This window comes from Choloepus didactylus, chromosome 17 (assembly GCF_015220235.1).
Source record: "Choloepus didactylus isolate mChoDid1 chromosome 17, mChoDid1.pri, whole genome shotgun sequence".
Lineage (NCBI taxonomy): Eukaryota > Metazoa > Chordata > Mammalia > Pilosa > Megalonychidae > Choloepus > Choloepus didactylus.
Genome location: NC_051323.1, coordinates 78043965 through 78065497, shown reverse-complemented (window position 1 = coordinate 78065497; position 21533 = coordinate 78043965). Strand labels below are relative to the sequence as shown.

Genomic DNA, 21533 nt, shown 5'->3' with positions numbered 1-21533 from the left:
TCGAGAACCGTGTCCCCCACTTGGAATCAGGGCCAAGAACAAGACTTTAGACTCAAAAGAAGTTACTCTATCTCCTTACATTGTATCCTGAAGGAGGAAGTGGAGGCTAAAGGGGCGGGGCTGGCTGGGAATCAGCTGGAGGCGCTCAGGGAGGGGGTGGGGGCTGGGGGCGGGGCCCAGGGAGGAAGGCTGGGGCTGGGGAGGAGGGGGCTCCCTTGTTTGAAATTTGTGCTTCCCACATTGTTCCCTGAGCTGACCGCTCCTTGATCCTGAATTTGTTAGTGCTGCCCGGCCTGGTTAGTCCCGGGTGCACTGGAGGATGAGTTCCCTGCACAGCAGACGGTGCCGACTCTGGATGCCCCCCTGTGCCCCAGCACTGTCCCCGCCGGCACCTTCACTGTCTCTACCCGCCCAGGTACTGCCCCATTGCCCTGGCCCTGTCCCAGCGGCTGGCCAGCCTCTCTCAGGACATACCATTGGCTGCACCCCATTGGTTTGAAAAAACCTGGAAGTGTGGTGCATATACACATGCATACACTCATACACACGTGCACACACACCTACACTCACATGCACACATGCACACAAGCCTGCACTCACACACCTGGTGAATACTAGGCAAATGTGCTGCCCCACGGCCTGCTCCAGCCCCTGGGCTCATCTCCCCTGCCCACGGTCCCAGCTGCAGAGGGTAACTGAATTCAAATCGCCAGCCCCATGCATTTTAATTTTCTTTACTTTGCAAATGAGAAAGGTTAGTTTAGCTCCCTTCCCAGGTTGCTGCCCCATTTGGGAAATTTAAATGATGATTCCTAAGTCTGTGCCGGGTCTTTCTGGTCAAGAAAGTGCCACATCTGGGCACCTTTAAACAGTAAAGTTTCCTCCCTCGCAGTGCTGGAGACTAGAGGGCTCGCGGGCGGCGCCCCCTCTGCAGCCCCATAGGGGAGGGTCTGTCCTGACCCTTTCTACCTTCTGGGGTCCTCTGCTTTCTGCTCCTCGTCCCTTGTCCATCTGTGTTTTCTCTCTTTATACCGACGCCTGTCAGGGTATCATGCCCACTCTACTCCAGTTTGACCTCTCAGGACCGGGTTCGGACTCAGACGTGCCTTTCTGAGAGTCACGACTTATCCCACGGTGGCTCCGAGGGCTGGTGCGTGCCGGGAGGTCACAGGGCCCATCCTGGTGGCTGCGTGTTGAAGACGCGGGACTGTGTTTCTCCTCTGGGGTCAACACTGGTCACAGGCTGGCTCTGGCCGTCCACGCAGCCCCCAGGCCCCTGAGCTGCGCTCTGTGGGTGGAAGTCACTGCCTCCCGCCTGCTTTGCTTCTGGCTCTCACCCTGGGGTGATGTCCTGTTTCCCTGGTACCAGAAGGAAGGCGGGTCAGTTCACCTGCATCTCTCCCTGCATCGTGTTGCATGGTGAGAGGACCCAAGGGTCCTTCCCTCCAGCCCCCCACCCTGGGTCCCCTCCCCTCCCCCAGGGGAGCGACCGCTTGCCTAGAAAGGTCGCTGATGCCTGCCAGCCCCTGGGAACATCACGTCCATTGGGGACCTCCATGAGATGCTCAGACAAGTCCTCGTTTGAGCCCATCTGGGTCCTGATGGCACCGGAGGGCACCCAGGCTCAACTCTTGAAGCCACGATGGGAGTCTGGGTCACCAGGACCCCAGGATGGGTGCATCACTCTCTCCTTACCTGACCCATGTTTGCCTTGCTCCCCTCACCTTGGCCCACAGGTGAGTCCTGTGCACTCAGGGCCCCTGAAGGCCCTGGGCTGGGGACTAGCAGGCCCCCAATCCCAACGTACTTTCCCTCTGAGAGATCTCAGGGTGCAAGGCACAGGCAGGAGCCAGGGGACAGAGGCATAGCTACCTGCACCTGCAGTTCAGGCCCTCCACGCAGCGTGGCCAGGCACCTGGGTGGGAGCTCCTCCGAGGCCTGGTCCCCAGGTCTGCGAGGCCCTCAGTCATCGCTGGACACATCTTTCTGGAACCGGCTCTTTCAGCCTCACCCGAGCCTCCCTAGCCAGATTTGGGCCCGTCCACGCACAGCTGCTCAACTCTCCAAGCACAGATGAAGCCTACAAGTGGGAGGTGGAGTGGCCTGCGTATTAGTTAGGGTTCTCTAGGGAAACAGAATCAATGAGAGGTGTCTCTGACTATCAAATTGTAAAAGTGACTCACGCAACTGTGGGTATGCACGAGTCCAAATTCTGTAGAGCAGTCAGCAAACTGTCAACTCCAAGGAAGACGTCCATTGAACACCTCAGGAAATGAACCGGCAACTTCGACGAAATCCTCAGGAAATGAACTGGGATCTTTGATGAACGTGTTCGATGAACTCCTCAGAAAACGAACCAGCAACTTCGACGAACTCCTCAGGAAATGCTTCACTGGGCAGCCAAAGAAGTGAAGGTCCTCTCTCTGTCTTGCTTATGTCTTCAACTGATTAATTGCATTAAATCCAGCCAATTGCATTCTTTCATTGTGGAAGACACGCCCTTTGGTGAGTCATCAGTCACAGCTGCAGTCCATTGACTGATGATTTAATACACAAGCCTGTTGGTTTATTAACCAGCTTCAAATGTCCTCACAGCAATTGCTAGGCCAGCGTTTGCTTGACCAGACAGCTGGGTACTATCACCTGGCCAAGTTGACACATGAACCTAACCATCACAAGGTCTTTTGTGGCCTTCGTTAAATTTATTACTAAATACTGGATTCTTTTGGTTGCTATTGTAAGTGGAATTTTTAATTTCTTCCTCTTGTCGCACATTGCTTGTGAATAAGAACACTGCAGATTTTTGCATGTTGATCTTGTAGCCTGCCACTTTGCTGTATTCACTGATTAGCTCCAATGGCTTTGCTGTTGATTTTTCTGGATTTTCTACATATACAATCATGTCGTCTGCAAACAGTGAAAGTTTTACTTCTTCCTCTCCAGTTCGGATGCCTTTGATTTCTTTTTCTTTCTGGATTGCTCTAGCTAGAACTTCCAGCACAATGCTGAATATCTACGGTGACAGTTGGCATCCCTGGCATTCACTCTATAAATCAGTAGGCAGAGTTGACATCTTAATTATATTGAGTCTTCCAATCCATGAACACAGTATGTTCTTCCATTTTTTTTAGAACTTGTTCAATTTCTTTTAGCCATTTCTTATAATTTTCTTTATATAGGTCTTTTGTGGCCTTCGTTAAATTTATTACTAAATATGGGATTCTTTTGGTTGCTATTGTAAGTGGAATTTTTAATTTCTTCCTCTTGTTGCACATTGCTTGTGAATAAGAACACTGCAGATTTTTGCATGTTGATCTTGTAGCCTGCCACTTTGCTGTATTCACTGATTAGCTCCAATAGCTTTGCTGTAGATTTTTCTGGATTTTCTACATATAGAATCATGTCATCTGCAAACAGTGAAAGTTTTACTTCTTCCTCTCCAATTTGGATGCCTTTGATTTCTTTTTCTTTCCAGACTGCTCTAGCTAGAACTTCCAGCACAATGCTCTATATCAATGCTAACAGTGGGCATCCCTGGCATTCACTCTATAAATCAGTAGGTAGAGTTGACATCTTAATTATATTGAGTCTTCCAATCCATGAACACGGTATGCTCTTCCATTTTTTTAGGACTTGTTCAATTTCTTTTAGCCATTTCTTATAATTTTCTTTGTATAGTTCTTTTGTGGCCTTCATTAAATTTATTACCAATTACTGGATTCTTTTGGTTGCTATTGTAAGTGGAATTTTTAATTCCTTCCCCTTGTCGCACATTGCTTGTGAATAAGAACACTACAGACTTTTGCGTGTTGATCTTGTAGCCTGCCACTTTGCTGTATTCATTGATTAGCTCCAATAGCTTTGCTGTAGATTTTTCTGGATTTTCTACATATACAATCATGTCATCTGCAAACAGTGAAAGTTTTACTTCTTCCTCTCCAATTTGGATGTCTTTTATTTCTTTTTCTTTCCAGATTGCTCTAGTAGAACTTCCAGCACAATGCTGAATATCAGTGGTGACAGTGGGCATCCCTGGCATTCACTCTATAAATCAGTAGGTAGAGTTGACATCCTCATTATATTCAGTCTTCCAATCCATGAACATGGTAATTCTTCCATTTGTTTAGGACTTGTTCAATTTCTTTTAGCCATTTCTTATAATTTTCTTTGTATAGGTCTTTCCTGGCCTTCATTAAATTTATTACCAATTACTGGATTCTTTTGATTGCTATTGTAAGTGGAATTTTTAATTTCTTCCTCTTGTTGCACATTGCTTGTGAATAAGAACACTACAGACTTTTGCATGTTGATCTTGTAGCCTGCCACTTGGCTGTATTCACTGATTAGCTCCAATAGCTTTGCTGTAGATTTTTCTGGATTTTCTACATATACAATCATGTCATCTGCAAACAGTGAAAGTTTTACTTCTTCCTCTCCAATTTGGATGCCTTTGATTTCTTTTTATTTCCGGATTGCTCTAGTAGAACTTCCAGCACAATGCTGAATATCACTGGTGACAGTGGGCATCCCTGGCATTCACTCTATAAATCAGTAGGTAGAGTTGACATCTTAATTATATTCAGTCTTCCAATCATGAACATGGTACGCTCTTCTATTTTTTTAGGACTTGTTCAATTTCTTTTAGCCATTTCTTATAATTTTCTTTGTATAGGTCTTTTGTGGCCTTCATTAAATTTATTACTAAATATGAGATTCTTTTGGTTGCTATTGTAAGTGGAATTTTAAATTTCTTCCTCTTGTTGCACAATGCTTGTGAATAAGAACACTACAGACTTTTGCATGTTGATCTTGTAGCCTGCCACTTTGCTGTATTCATTGATTAGCTCCAATAGCTTTGCTGTAGATTTTTCTGGATTTTCTACATATACAATCATGTCATCTGCAAACAGTGAAAGTTTTACTTCTTCCTCTCCAATTTGGATGTCTTTTATTTCTTTTTCTTTCCAGATTGCTCTAGTAGAACTTCCAGCACAATGCTGAATATCAGTGGTGACAGTGGGCATCCCTGGCATTCACTCTATAAATCAGTAGGTAGAGTTGACATCCTCATTATATTCAGTCTTCCAATCCATGAACATGGTAAATTCTTCCATTTGTTTAGGACTTGTTCAATTTCTTTTAGCCATTTCTTATAATTTTCTTTGTATAGGTCTTTTCTGGCCTTCATTAAATTTATTACCAATTACTGGATTCTTTTGATTGCTATTGTAAGTGGAATTTTTAATTTCTTCCTCTTGTTGCACATTGCTTGTGAATAAGAACACTACAGACTTTTGCATGTTGATCTTGTAGCCTGCCACTTGGCTGTATTCACTGATTAGCTCCAATAGCTTTGCTGTAGATTTTTCTGGATTTTCTACATATACAATCATGTCATCTGCAAACAGTGAAAGTTTTACTTCTTCCTCTCCAATTTGGATGCCTTTGATTTCTTTTTATTTCCGGATTGCTCTAGTAGAACTTCCAGCACAATGCTGAATATCACTGGTGACAGTGGGCATCCCTGGCATTCACTCTATAAATCAGTAGGTAGAGTTGACATCTTAATTATATTCAGTCTTCCAATCATGAACATGGTACGCTCTTCTATTTTTTTAGGACTTGTTCAATTTCTTTTAGCCATTTCTTATAATTTTCTTTGTATAGGTCTTTTCTGGCCTTCATTAAATTTATTACTAAATATGAGATTCTTTTGGTTGCTATTGTAAGTGGAATTTTAAATTTCTTCCTCTTGTTGCACAATGCTTGTGAATAAGAACACTACAGACTTTTGCATGTTGATCTTGTAGCCTGCCACTTGGCTGTATTCACTGATTAGCTCCAATAGCTTTGCTGTAGATTTTTCTGGATATTCTACATATACAATCATGTCATCTGCAAACAGTGATAGTTTTACTTCTTCCTCTCCAATTTGGATGTCTTTTATTTCTTTTTCTTTCCGGATTGCTCTAGTAGAACTTCCAGCACAATGCTGAATATCAATGGTGACGGTGGGCATCCCTGTCTTGTTCTAGATGTTAGAAGGAAAACTTTCAGTCTCTCCCCATTGAGTGTGATGTTAACTGTGGGTTTTTCATATATTGCCTTTATCGTATTGAGAAAATTTCCTTCTATTCCTATCCGAAGTGTTTTCATCAAGGAAGGATGTTGAATTTTGTCAAATGCCTTTTCTGCATTGATCAAGATGATCATGTGGTTCTTTTGCTTTGACTTATTGATGTGGTGTATTACGTTAATTCATTTTCTCATGTTGAACCAGCCTTGCATACCTGGAATAAACCCCACTTGGTCGTGGTGCATAATTCTTTTAATGTGCTGCTGGATTTGATTTGTATTTTGTTGAGGATTTTTGCATCTATATTCATCAAAGAGATTGTTCTATAATTTTCTTCTTTTGTAATATCTTTGTCTGATTTGGGTATTAGGGTGATGTTGGCTTCATAGAATGAGTTGGGAAATTTTCCCTCCTATCCAATTTTTTTTTGAAGAGTTTGAGCAGGATTGGTATTAGTTGTTTCTTGAATGCTTGGTAGAAGTCACATGTGAAGCCATCTGGTCCTGGGCTTTTCTTTTTTGGGAGCTTTTTGATGACTGACTCAATCTCTTTGCTTCTGATTGGTTTGATGAGATCCTCTGTTTCTTTATCTTGCTCCCCTCACCTTGGCCCACAGGTGAGTCCTGTGCACTCAGGGCCCCTGAAGGCCCTGGGCTGGGGACTAGCAGGCCCCCAATCCCAACGTACTTTCCCTCTGAGAGATCTCAGGGTGAAAGGCACAGGCAGGAGCCAGGGGACAGAGGCATAGCTACCTGCACCTGCAGTTCAGGCACTCTATGCAACGTGGCCAAGCACCTGGGAGGGAGCTCCTCTGGGGCCTCGTCCCCAGGTCTGCGAGGCCCTCAGTCATTGCTGGACATGTCTTTCTGGAACCAGTTCTTTCAGCCTCGCCCGAGCCCCCTAGCCCAATTTGGGCCATCCACGCACAGCTGCTCAACTCTCCAAGCACAGATGAAGCCTCAAATTGGGAGGTGGAGTGGCCTATGTATTAGCTTAGGGTTCTCTAGGGAAACAGAATCAAAAGAGGTGTCTCTGACTATCAAATTGTAAAAGTGACTCACGCAACTGTGGGTATGCACGAGTCCAAATTCTGTAGAGCAGTCAGCAAACTGTCAACTCCAAGGAAGATGTCCATTGAACACCTCAGGAAATGAACCGGCAACTTCGACGAACTCCTCAGGAAATGAACTGGGATCTTTGATGAACGTGTTCGATGAACTCCTCAGAAAACGAACCAGCAACTTCGACGAACTCCTCAGGAAATGCTTCACTGGGCAGCCAAAGAAGTGAAGGTCCTCTCTCTGTCTTGCTTATGTCTTCAACTGATTAATTGCATTAAATCCAGCCAATTGCATTCCTTCATTGTGGAAGACACGCCCTTTGGTGAGTCATCAGTCACAGCTGCAGTCCGTTGACTGATGATTTAATACACAAGCCTGTTGGTTTATTAACCAGCTTCAAATGTCCTCACAGCAATTGCTAGGCCAGCGTTTGCTTGACCAGACAGCTGGGTACTATCACCTGGCCAAGTTGACACATGAACATAACCATCACAAGGTCATTTGTGGCCTTCGTTAAATTTATTACTAAATACTGGATTCTTTTGGTTGCTATTGTAAGTGGAATTTTTAATTTCTTCCTCTTGTCGCACATTGCTTGTGAATAAGAACACTGCAGATTTTTGCATGTTGATCTTGTAGCCTGCCACTTTGCTGTATTCACTGATTAGCTCCAATGGCTTTGCTGTTGATTTTTCTGGATTTTCTACATATACAATCATGTCGTCTGCAAACAGTGAAAGTTTTACTTCTTCCTCTCCAGTTCGGATGCCTTTGATTTCTTTTTCTTTCTGGATTGCTCTAGCTAGAACTTCCAGCACAATGCTGAATATCTACGGTGACAGTTGGCATCCATGGCATTCACTCTATAAATCAGTAGGCAGAGTTGACATCTTAATTATATTGAGTCTTCCAATCCATGAACACAGTATGTTCTTCCATTTTTTTTAGAACTTGTTCAATTTCTTTTAGCCATTTCTTATAATTTTCTTTATATAGGTCTTTTGTGGCCTTCGTTAAATTTATTACTAAATATGGGATTCTTTTGGTTGCTATTGTAAGTGGAATTTTTAATTTCTTCCTCTTGTTGCACATTGCTTGTGAATAAGAACACTGCAGATTTTTGCATGTTGAACTTGTAGCCTGCCACTTTGCTGTATTCACTGATTAGCTCCAATAGCTTTGCTGTAGATTTTTCTGGATTTTCTACATATAGAATCATGTCATCTGCAAACAGTGAAAGTTTTACTTCTTCCTCTCCAATTTGGATGCCTTTGATTTCTTTTTCTTTCCAGACTGCTCTAGCTAGAACTTCCAGCACAATGCTCTATATCAATGCTAACAGTGGGCATCCCTGGCATTCACTCTATAAATCAGTAGGTAGAGTTGACATCTTAATTATATTGAGTCTTCCAATCCATGAACATGGTATGCTCTTCCATTTTTTTAGGACTTGTTCAATTTCTTTTAGCCATTTCTTATAATTTTCTTTGTATAGTTCTTTTGTGGCCTTCATTAAATTTATTACCAATTACTGGATTCTTTTGGTTGCTATTGTAAGTGGAATTTTTAATTCCTTCCCCTTGTCGCACATTGCTTGTGAATAAGAACACTACAGACTTTTGCGTGTTGATCTTGTAGCCTGCCACTTTGCTGTATTCATTGATTAGCTCCAATAGCTTTGCTGTAGATTTTTCTGGATTTTCTACATATACAATCATGTCATCTGCAAACAGTGAAAGTTTTACTTCTTCCTCTCCAATTTGGATGTCTTTTATTTCTTTTTCTTTCCAGATTGCTCTAGTAGAACTTCCAGCACAATGCTGAATATCAGTGGTGACAGTGGGCATCCCTGGCATTCACTCTATAAATCAGTAGGTAGAGTTGACATCCTCATTATATTCAGTCTTCCAATCCATGAACATGGTAAATTCTTCCATTTGTTTAGGACTTGTTCAATTTCTTTTAGCCATTTCTTATAATTTTCTTTGTATAGGTCTTTTCTGGCCTTCATTAAATTTATTACCAATTACTGGATTCTTTTGATTGCTATTGTAAGTGGAATTTTTAATTTCTTCCTCTTGTTGCACATTGCTTGTGAATAAGAACACTACAGACTTTTGCATGTTGATCTTGTAGCCTGCCACTTGGCTGTATTCACTGATTAGCTCCAATAGCTTTGCTGTAGATTTTTCTGGATTTTCTACATATACAATCATGTCATCTGCAAACAGTGAAAGTTTTACTTCTTCCTCTCCAATTTGGATGCCTTTGATTTCTTTTTATTTCCGGATTGCTCTAGTAGAACTTCCAGCACAATGCTGAATATCACTGGTGACAGTGGGCATCCCTGGCATTCACTCTATAAATCAGTAGGTAGAGTTGACATCTTAATTATATTCAGTCTTCCAATCATGAACATGGTACGCTCTTCTATTTTTTTAGGACTTGTTCAATTTCTTTTAGCCATTTCTTATAATTTTATTTGTATAGGTCTTTTGTGGCCTTCATTAAATTTATTACTAAATATGAGATTCTTTTGGTTGCTATTGTAAGTGGAATTTTAAATTTCTTCCTCTTGTTGCACAATGCTTGTGAATAAGAACACTACAGACTTTTGCATGTTGATCTTGTAGCCTGCCACTTTGCTGTATTCATTGATTAGCTCCAATAGCTTTGCTGTAGATTTTTCTGGATTTTCTACATATACAATCATGTCATCTGCAAACAGTGAAAGTTTTACTTCTTCCTCTCCAATTTGGATGTCTTTTATTTCTTTTTCTTTCCGGATTGCTCTAGTAGAACTTCCAGCACAATGCTGAATATCAGTGGTGACAGTGGGCATCCCTGGCATTCACTCTATAAATCAGTAGGTAGAGTTGACATCCTCATTATATTCAGTCTTCCAATCCATGAACATGGTAAATTCTTCCATTTGTTTAGGACTTGTTCAATTTCTTTTAGCCATTTCTTATAATTTTCTTTGTATAGGTCTTTTCTGGCCTTCATTAAATTTATTACCAATTACTGGATTCTTTTGATTGCTATTGTAAGTGGAATTTTTAATTTCTTCCTCTTGTTGCACATTGCTTGTGAATAAGAACACTACAGACTTTTGCATGTTGATCTTGTAGCCTGCCACTTGGCTGTATTCACTGATTAGCTCCAATAGCTTTGCTGTAGATTTTTCTGGATTTTCTACATATACAATCATGTCATCTGCAAACAGTGAAAGTTTTACTTCTTCCTCTCCAATTTGGATGCCTTTGATTTCTTTTTATTTCCGGATTGCTCTAGTAGAACTTCCAGCACAATGCTGAATATCACTGGTGACAGTGGGCATCCCTGGCATTCACTCTATAAATCAGTAGGTAGAGTTGACATCTTAATTATATTCAGTCTTCCAATCATGAACATGGTACGTTCTTCTATTTTTTTAGGACTTGTTCAATTTCTTTTAGCCATTTCTTATAATTTTCTTTGTATAGGTCTTTTGTGGCCTTCATTAAATTTATTACTAAATATGAGATTCTTTTGGTTGCTATTGTAAGTGGAATTTTAAATTTCTTCCTCTTGTTGCACAATGCTTGTGAATAAGAACACTACAGACTTTTGCATGTTGATCTTGTAGCCTGCCACTTGGCTGTATTCACTGATTAGCTCCAATAGCTTTGCTGTAGATTTTTCTGGATATTCTACATATACAATCATGTCATCTGCAAACAGTGATAGTTTTACTTCTTCCTCTCCAATTTGGATGTCTTTTATTTCTTTTTCTTTCCGGATTGCTCTAGTAGAACTTCCAGCACAATGCTGAATATCAATGGTGACGGTGGGCATCCCTGTCTTGTTCTAGATGTTAGAAGGAAAACTTTCAGTCTCTCCCCATTGAGTGTGATGTTAACTGTGGGTTTTTCATATATTGCCTTTATTGTATTGAGAAAATTTCCTTCTATTCCTATCCGAAGTGTTTTCATCAAGGAAGGATGTTGAATTTTGTCAAATGCCTTTTCTGCATTGATCAAGATGATCATGTGGTTCTTTTGCTTTGACTTATTGATGTGGTGTATTACGTTAATTCATTTTCTCATGTTGAACCAGCCTTGCATACCTGGAATAAACCCCACTTGGTCGTGGTGCATAATTCTTTTAATGTGCTGCTGGATTTGATTTGTATTTTGTTGAGGATTTTTGCATCTATATTCATCAAAGAGATTGTTCTATAATTTTCTTCTTTTGTAATATCTTTGTCTGATTTGGGTATTAGGGTGATGTTGGCTTCATAGAATGAGTTGGGAAATTTTCCCTCCTATCCAATTTTTTTTTTGAAGAGTTTGAGCAGGATTGGTATTAGTTGTTTCTTGAATGCTTGGTAGAAGACACATGTGAAGCCATCTGGTCCTGGGCTTTTCTTTTTTGGGAGCTTTTTGATGACTGACTCAATCTCTTTGCTTGTGATTGGTTTGATGAGATCCTCTGTTTCTTTATCTTGCTCCCCTCACCTTGGCCCACAGGTGAGTCCTGTGCACTCAGGGCCCCTGAAGGCCCTGGGCTGGGGACTAGCAGGCCCCCAATCCCAACGTACTTTCCTTCTGAGAGATCTCAGGGTGAAAGGCACAGGCAGGAGCCAGGGGACAGAGGCATAGCTACCTGCACCTGCAGTTCAGGCACTCTATGCAACGTGGCCAAGCACCTGGGAGGGAGCTCCTCTGGGGCCTCGTCCCCAGGTCTGCGAGGCCCTCAGTCATTGCTGGACATGTCTTTCTGGAACCAGTTCTTTCAGCCTCGCCCGAGCCCCCTAGCCCAATTTGGGCCATCCACGCACAGCTGCTCAACTCTCCAAGCACAGATGAAGCCTCAAATTGGGAGGTGGAGTGGCCTATGTATTAGCTAGGGTTCTCTAGGGAAACAGAATCAAAAAGAGGTGTCTCTGACTATCAAATTGTAAAAGTGACTCACGCAACTGTGGGTATGCACGAGTCCAAATTCTGTAGAACAGTCAGCAAACTGTCAACTCCAAGGAAGATGTCCATTGAACACCTCAGGAAATGAACCGGCAACTTCGACGAAATCCTCAGGAAATGAACTGGGATCTTTGATGAACGTGTTTGATGAACTCCTCAGGAAACGAACCAGCAACTTCGACTAACTCCTCAGGAAATGCTTCACTACTATGGCTCATTATCTTAGGCTGTCTAGGCAACTGACTGTCTTGATTAGTTTATTCTGGAGCTTGTTTTCACTCTTTTACCTAGGATTTTCTTGTTGGTTGGCTTTCTTCTCTAACGTTTGGTGTTTAGTTCAGCTTATTCTAGACGTTTAATTTAGATTCTGTTTAGTTGATCAGTTCTACAACTCTTGTTCCTCTGTTTCTTGCCCTGCCTCTATGTAGCATTTTTGTGAGGTGATCTCCTCAGATATGGCCAGCCCCAGTCAGGGTTTCCTAATCCAGAGAGGGCCAGGTCTCGGGAGGAGGGTATGGACTTTTCTTGAAAATGAGACCCTCCTGAGTGGCCATTAGACTCTGTGCTTCTCCTATGCTGTCCAGCATGTGGCACCTGCCAGCCCGCAGTACCTCCTCCAGCGTAAGGATGCGGGAGCCTTGCAAGCCAGATCCCTTCCCCATCCCATAGGCTTTCCAGAAGGAAGCCTCTCCAAAATTGTCTTCTCACATGCTATGTCTAGGCCTAGGGCTATGTCTGGGGCTGGGTCTAGGGCTGTGGCTAGGGCAATGCTAGGAGTAGATATAGGTTAAGGATTGGGATAGGGCTAGGGTTAGGGTCAGGGAAAATGGACCTTTCCCAAGCCCAGCTTCATATGCCTCCTGGGAAAGGGAAAACCCACACCCCACTCCAGGGTGTCAAACCGGATCTCTGCCCCCAACCCACAGGCTGCCCAGACTGAAGCCTCTGGGAGTGCGTCTTCTCGTGTGTCGTCCCAGGTCTAGAGCTAGTGCTAGGACTAGGGCTGGGACTAGGGCTAGGGGTGGGGCTACGGCTGAGGCTAGGGCTAGGGTCGGGGTAGGTCTAGGGCTACGAGAGGGACATGGATACTCATAGGGTTAGGGATAGGAATAGATTCATGGATAAGGGTTAGGATTAGGGATAGGCCTAGAAAAAGAGATAGGGTTATGTATAGGGATGAGGTTTTGCTTAGGGTTAGGGTTAGGGTTAGAGTTAGGGTTAGGGATAGAGATAGGATTACCAATAGTGTGCAGCTTAGGTTTAGGTTTAGGGTTATGGTTAGGGGTTAGTGTTAGGGTTAGGGTGTATTTTAGGTATATGATAGATTACGGATAAGGTTAGGTTTAGGGTTACGGATAGGAATAAAGTTAGGATTGGGGTTTGGTTTAGGGTTAAGGTTAGAGACAGAGATACAGATAATGGTACTGTTAGGGAAACAGTTTAGGTTAGTGCTAGGGTTAACCCCAACCCTAATCTTCATCTTATCCCCATCCATAAAACCTAACTCAATCCCTATCCCTAATCCTAACCCTAACCCTATCCATATCCCTACAATATCCCTAACCCTCATCCTAACCCTCACGCTAACCCTAAACCTATCCCTAACCCTCTCCTTTCCCTTTCCCTATCCCTAACCCTATGCATATACCTATCATATCCCTAACCCTAACCCTATCCCTATCCATAAATGTATCTCAATCCCTATCCCCATGCCTAAACCTAACTCCAACCCTAAACCTATCCATATCCGTATAATATTCCTAACCTAAACCCTAACCCTAACAGTGTCCCTATCTCTATCCCCATTCTTAACCATAACCCTAAACCTAAGCTTCACCATATCTGTTAACATATCCCTATCCCTAACCCTAACCCCAGCCATATCCCTATCCATAACCCTATCCCTATCTCTAACTCTGACCCTTACCATAAACCTATACCTAGCCTAACCACAACCCAATCCCTACCCTTAATTGAAACCTCACACTAAAGCTCTCCCTAACCCTAACCCTATGTCTATCCATAACCCTATGTCTATCTATATCCCTATCCCTAACCCTAACCCTAACCCTACCATATCCCTATCATATCCCTAACCCTAACACTTACCCTAACCCTGTCCCTATCCACAAACCTATCTCAATCCCTACCCCCATCCCTGTCCCAGTCCCTAAACCTAACCCTATCCATATCCCTATCATACCCCTAACCCTAATCCTAACCCTTAAACAACCCTAGCCCTATCCCTAACCCTAAACCTAATGCTATCACACTTCATAAACCTATCTGTCCCTTTCCCTATCCCTAATCCTAAATCTAACCCTTACTCTAACCCTAAATCTATCCAGATCCCTATCATAACCCTGAAACTAATGCTATCCCTATCCCAAACCCTTCCCAGATCCATAACCTATCTCTATCCATAAGCCTATACCTCATCCTAGCACTAACACTAACCCTAACCCTAAGCCTATCCCTACCTCGATCCCTATCCCTAACTCTGTCTATAAACCTATCCCTAAACCTAATCCTATCCCTAAACCTTACCCTATTCAAATCCCTATCTCTATCGCTAACCCTAACCCTAACCTTAACCCAATCCATAATCCCATACATAACCAGAACCCAAACCCAAACCTATCAATATCCCTGCCATTTCCCTAACCCTAACCCTAACAATAAACCTGAAACAAATCCTGACCCTAAACCTATCTCTAACCCTACCCCAAACCTGAACCCTAACGCTATCTTTATCCATGAATCTATTCCTATCCCTAACCCTAAACCGATGAATATCCATGTCCCTCTCATAGCCCTAGACCTAACCCTAACCCTAGCCCTAGCCCTAGCCACAGCCCCACCCCCAGCCCTAGTCCCAGCCCTAGTCCTAGCACTAGCTCTAGACCTAGGACGACACATGAGAAGAGGCACTCAGAGGGTTCAGCCCGGGCAGCCTGTGGGTGGGGGCAGAGATCTGGTGTGACACCCTGGAGTGGGGTGTGGGTGTTCCCTTTCCCAGGAGGCCCGTTATGGGCATATGAAGCTGGGCTGGGGAAAGGTCCATTTTCCCTAACCCTAAGCCTAAGCCTAACCCGATCCATATATCTATCACAGCCCTAAACCTAACCTTAAGCCTAAACCTATCAGTATCCATAACCATAACCATAATCCATAAAAGGGGAACCTGGGTAAGATCTGGCCAAATCACCCGGGCTTGCTAGCCTGCGGGGGTTCACCTACATCCCTTTTTCATGGGCATAGCAACTATTAATGTTTTACAATTTTCTGCTCTTGCACCTTCACCCACACCTGAATAATAATGTATTTCCCACTGAATAACTTATTGGGAGCACAAAGCAACCCTGTTACAGACAGGGAGGATTGGAGGAGGCAGCTCATGTTTACAGAGCTGGTAAGTGCAGAGCTTATATTTTGACACCTCTCATCTGATGGACTTTCTCCCCACCAATGCCCTCTTCTCTTAGTTATTTCCATCTTAACTTAGACATCAATTCCTAAAACAGAATTCTCAAGTCTGCCCTCACTAGGCCAAGATCCCCCATCATAGAGTTTCCTAACAGTGTCTATCCTTGAAGCAGCTATTCCACTCTATACACAATGTTGAAGACATGTGGAGAACATGTCCCCTAAATTTACATCACTGGCAGGTGGCACACAGTCAACACAGAATGCTGTTTAAGGAAATGAAGATGGCCTGGCTTTGGTCTGCAGAAAAGCCTTGCGAAAACAAAAGACAGAATTTATGGGAGTGAAAGCTGCAGAGAAATCTGTACACAGTCTTATCGAGCTTCCCTTGTATGTGATGGATTGCTGTTCTCTTGCTTTCAGAATTCTCTGTCTTTGACATTGGACAATCTGACCAGTAACTGTCTTGGAGTATGTCTATTGGGGTCTGTTCTGTTTGGGGTGAGCTGTACTTCTTGAATCTCTAATTTTCTGTCTTTCATAACAGTTGGGAAATTTTCAATGATTATTTCTTCTATTATTCTTTCTGCCCTCTCCCCCTCTCTTCTCCCTCTGGGACACCCATAACACAGATGTTTGTGCGTTTGAACATCTCTAATTAGTTCTTCCTTCAGTTGATTGAATTGGTTTAGCAATAGTTGCTTCAATTCCTGTATCTCAGTTGAACTATTAGTTTGTTCCTTTGGCTGCCCCATATTTTCATGATTCCTAGTATGGCTCATTATCTTAGGCTCTCTAGGCAACTGACTGTCTTGATTAGTTTATTCTGGAGCTTGTTTTCACTCTTTTACCTAGGATTTTCTTGTTGGTTGGCTTTTTTTTCTAACCATTGGTGTTTAGTTCAGCTTATTCTAGACGTTTAATTTAGATTCTGTTTAGTTGATCAGTTCTACAACTCTCGTTCCTCTGTTTCTTGCCCTGCCTCTATGTAGCATTTTTGTGAGGTGATCTCCTCAGATATGGTCAGCCCCAGTCAGGGTTTCCTAATCCAGAGAGAGCCAGGTCTCGGGAGGAGGGTATGGACTTTTCTTGAAAATGAGACCCTCCTGAGTGGCCTTTAGACTCTGTTCTTCTCCTATGCTGTCCAGCATGTGGCACCTGCCAGCCCGCAGTACCTCCACCAGCGTAAGGATGCGGGAGCCTTACAAGCCAGATCCCTTCCACATCCCATAGGCTTTCCAGAAGGAAGCCTCTCCAAAATTGTCTTCTCACATGCTATGTCTAGGCCTAGGACTATGTCTGGGGCTAGGTCTAGGGCTGTGGCTAGGGCAATGTTAGGAGTAGATATAGGTTAAGGATTGGGATAGGGCTAGGGTTAGGGTCAGGGAAAATGGACCTTTCCCTAGCCCAGCTTCATATGCCTCCTGGGAAAGGGAAAACCCACACCCCACTCCAGGGTGTCAAACCGGATCTCTGCCCCCAACCCACAGGCTGCCCAGACTGAAGCCTCTAAGAGTGCATCTTCTCGTGTGTCGTCCCAGGTCTAGAGCTAGTGCTAGGACTAGGGCTAGGACTAGGGCTAGGGGTGGGGCTACGGCTGAGGCTAGGGCTAGGGTCGGGGTAGGTCTAGGGCTACGAGAAGGACATGGATACTCATAGGGTTAGGGATAGGAACAGATTCATGGATAAGGGTTAGGATTAGGGATAGGCCTAGAACAAGAGATAGGGTTATGTATAGGGATGAGGTTTTGCTTAGGGTTAGGGTTAGGGTTAGAGTTAGGGTTAGGGATAGAGATAGGATTACCAATAGTGTGCAGCTTAGGTTTAGGTTTAGGGTTATGGTTAGGGGTTAGTGTTAGGGTTAGGGTGTATTTTAGGTATATGATAGGGTTACGGATAAGGTTAGGTTTAGGGTTACGGATAGGAATAAAGTTAGGATTGGGGTTTGGTTTAGGGTTAAGGTTAGAGACAGAGATACAGATAATGGTACTGTTAGGGAAACAGTTTAGGTTAGTGCTAGGGTTAACCCCAACCCTAATCTTCATCTTATCCCCATCCATAAAACCTAACTCAATCCCTATCCCTAATCCTAACCCTAACCCTATCCATATCCCTACAATATCCCTAACCCTCATCCTAACCCTCACGCTAACCCTAAACCTATCCCTAACCCTCTCCTTTCCCTTTCCCTATCCCTAACCCTATGCATATACCTATCATATCCCTAACCCTAACCCTATCCCTATCCATAAATGTATCTCAATCCCTATCCCCATGCCTAAACCTAACTCCAACCCTAAACCTATCCATATCCGTATAATATTCCTAACCTAAACCCTAACCCTAACAGTGTCCCTATCTCTATCCCCATTCTTAACCATAACCCTAAACCTAAGCTTCACCATAACTGTTAACATATCCCTATCCCTAACCCTAACCCCAGCCATATCCCTATCCATAACCCTATCCCTATCTCTAACTCTGACCCTTACCATAAACCTATACCTAGCCTAACCACAACCCAATCCCTACCCTTAATTGAAACCTCACACTAAAGCTCTCCCTAACCCTAACCCTATGTCTATCCATAACCCTATGTCTATCTATATCCCTATCCCTAACCCTAACCCTAACCCTACCATATCCCTATCATATCCCTAACCCTAACACTTACCCTAACCCTGTCCCTATCCACAAACCTATCTCAATCCCTACCCCCATCCCTGTCCCAGTCCCTAAACCTAACCCTATCCATATCCCTATCATACCCCTAACCCTAATCCTAACCCTTAAACAACCCTAGCCCTATCCCTAACCCTAAACCTAATGCTATCACACTTCATAAACCTATCTGTCCCTTTCCCTATCCCTAATCCTAAATCTAACCCTTACTCTAACCCTAAATCTATCCAGATCCCTATCATAACCCTGAAACTAATGCTATCCCTATCCCAAACCCTTCCCAGATCCATAACCTATCTCTATCCATAAGCCTATACCTCATCCTAGCACTAACACTAACCCTAACCCTAAGCCTATCCCTACCTCGATCCCTATCCCTAACTCTGTCTATAAACCTATCCCTAAACCTAATCCTATCCCTAAACCTAACCCTATTCAAATCCCTATCTCTATCGCTAACCCTAACCCTAACCTTAACCCAATCCATAATCCCATACATAACCAGAACCCAAACCCAAACCTATCAATATCCCTGCCATTTCCCTAACCCTAACCCTAACAATAAACCTGAAACAAATCCTGACCCTAAACCTATCTCTAACCCTACCCCAAACCTGAACCCTAACGCTATCCTTATCCATGAATCTATTCCTATCCCTAACCCTAAACCGATGAATATCCATGTCCCTCTCATAGCCCTAGACCTAACCCTAACCCTAGCCCTAGCCCTAGCCACAGCCCCACCCCCAGCCCTAGTCCCAGCCCTAGTCCTAGCACTAGCTCTAGACCTAGGACGACACATGAGAAGAGGCACTCAGAGGGTTCAGCCCGGGCAGCCTGTGGGTGGGGGCAGAGATCTGGTTTGACACCCTGGAGTGGGGTGTGGGTGTTCCCTTTCCCAGGAGGCCCGTTATGGGCATATGAAGCTGGGCTGGGGAAAGGTCCATTTTCCCTAACCCTAAGCCTAAGCCTAACCCGATCCATATATCTATCACAGCCCTAAACCTAACCTTAAGCCTAAACCTATCAGTATCCATAACCATAACCATAATCCATAAAAGGGGAACCTGGGTAAGATCTGGCCAAATCACCCGGGCTTGCTAGCCTGCGGGGGTTCACCTACATCCCTTTTTCATGGGCATAGCAACTATTAATGTTTTACAATTTTCTGCTCTTGCACCTCCATCCACACCTGAATAATAATGTATTTCCCACTGAATAACTTATTGGGAGCACAAAGCAACCCTGTTACAGACAGGGAGGATTGGAGGAGGCAGCTCATGTTTACAGAGCTGGTAAGTGCAGAGCTTATATTTTGACACCTCTCATTTGATGGACTTTCTCCCCTTCACCAATGCCCTCTTCTCTTAGTTATTTCCATCTTAACTTAGACATCAATTCCTAAAACAGAATTCTCAAGTCTGCCCTCACTAGGCCAAGATCCCCCATCATAGAGTTTCCTAACAGTGTCTATCCTTGAAGCAGCTATTCCACTCTATACACAATGTTGAAGACATGTGGAGAACATGTCCCCTAAATTTACATCACTGGCAGGTGGCACACAGTCAACACAGAATGCTGTTTAAGGAAATGAAGATGGCCTGGCTTTGGTCTGCAGAAAAGCCTTGCGAAAACAAAAGACAGAATTTATGGGAGTGAAAGCTGCAGAGAAATCTGTACACAGTCTTATCGAGCTTCCCTTGTATGTGATGGATTGCTTTTCTCTTGCTTTCAGAATTCTCTGTCTTTGACATTGGACAATCTGACCAGTAACTGTCTTGGAGTATGTCTATTGGGGTCTGTTCTGTTTGGGGTGAGCTGTACTTCTTGAATCTCTAATTTTCTGTCTTTCATAACAGTTGGGAAATTTTCAATGAGTATTTCCTCTATTATTCTTTCTGCCCTCTCCCCCTCTCTTCTCCCTCTGGGACACCCATAACACAGATGTTTGTGCGTTTGAACATCTCTAATTAGTTCTTCCTTCAGTTGATTGAATTGGATTTAGCAATAGTTGCTTCAATTCCTGTATCTCAGTTGAACTATTAGTTTGTTCCTTTGGCTGCCCCATATTTTCATGATTCCTAGTATGGCTCATTATCTTAGGCTCTCTAGGCAACTGACTGTCTTGATTAGTTTATTCTGGAGCTTGTTTTCACTCTTTTACCTAGGATTTTCTTGTTGGTTGGCTTTTTTTTCTAACCTTTGGTGTTTAGTTCAGCTTATTCTAGACGTTTAATTTAGATTCTGTTTAGTTGATCAGTTCTACAACTCTCGTTCCTCTGTTTCTTGCCCTGCCTCTATGTAGCATTTTTGTGAGGTGATCTCCTCAGATATGGTCAGCCCCAGTCAGGGTTTCCTAATCCAGAGAGGGCCAGGTCTCGGGAGGAGGGTATGGACTTTTCTTGAAAATGAGACCCTCCTGAGTGGCCTTTAGACTCTGTGCTTCTCCTATGCTGTCCAGCATGTGGCACCTGCCAGCCCGCAGTACCTCCACCAGCGTAAGGATGCGGGAGCCTTACAAGCCAGATCCCTTCCCCATCCCATAGGCTTTCCAGAAGGAAGCCTCTCCAAAATTGTCTTCTCACATGCTATGTCTAGGCCTAGGGCTATGTCTGGGGCTGGGTCTAGGGCTGTGGCTAGGGCAATGCTAGGAGTAGATATAGGTTAAGGATTGGGATAGGGCTAGGGTTAGGGTCAGGGAAAATGGACCTTTCCCTAGCCCAGCTTCATATGCCTCCTGGGAAAGGGAAAACCCACACCCCACTCCAGGGTGTCAAACCGGATCTCTGCCCCCAACCCACAGGCTGCCCAGACTGAAGCCTCTAAGAGTGCGTCTTCTCGTGTGTCGTCCCAGGTCTAGAGCTAGTGCTAGGACTAGGGCTAGGACTAGGGCTAGGGGTGGGGCTACGGCTGAGGCTAGGGCTAGGGTCGGGGTAGGTCTAGGGCTACGAGAAGGACATGGATACTCATAGGGTTAGGGATAGGAACAGATTCATGGATAAGGGTTAGGATTAGGGATAGGCCTAGAACAAGAGATAGGGTTATGTATAGGGATGAGGTTTTGCTTAGGGTTAGGGTTAGTGTTAGACTTAGGGTTAGGGATAGAGATAGGGTTACCAATACTGTGCAGCTTAGGTTTAGGTTTAGGGTTATGGTTAGAGGTTAGGGTTAGGGTTAGGGTGTATTTTAGGTATATGATAGGTTACGGATAAGGTTAGGTTTAGGGTTATGGATAGGAATAAAGTTAGGATTGGGGTTTGGTTTAGGGTTAAGGTTAGAGACAGAGATACAGATAATGGTACTGTTAGGGAAACAGTTTAGGTTAGT

At 43.7% G+C, this 21533-nt stretch overlaps 1 long non-coding RNA gene across 1 annotated transcript; it reads right to left on the bottom strand.

Annotated features, from left to right (window-relative positions):
* Positions 1 to 718: 718 nt before the first annotated feature.
* LOC119512910 lies at positions 719 to 2241 on the bottom strand. Its single transcript, XR_005212472.1, has 3 exons — positions 2184 to 2241; positions 1873 to 2080; positions 719 to 1359 (listed from the first exon to the last, which is right to left on the bottom strand). It is a non-coding gene; the product is annotated as an uncharacterized LOC119512910 (long non-coding RNA).
* Between the last annotated feature and the right edge of the window lie 19292 nt (positions 2242 to 21533).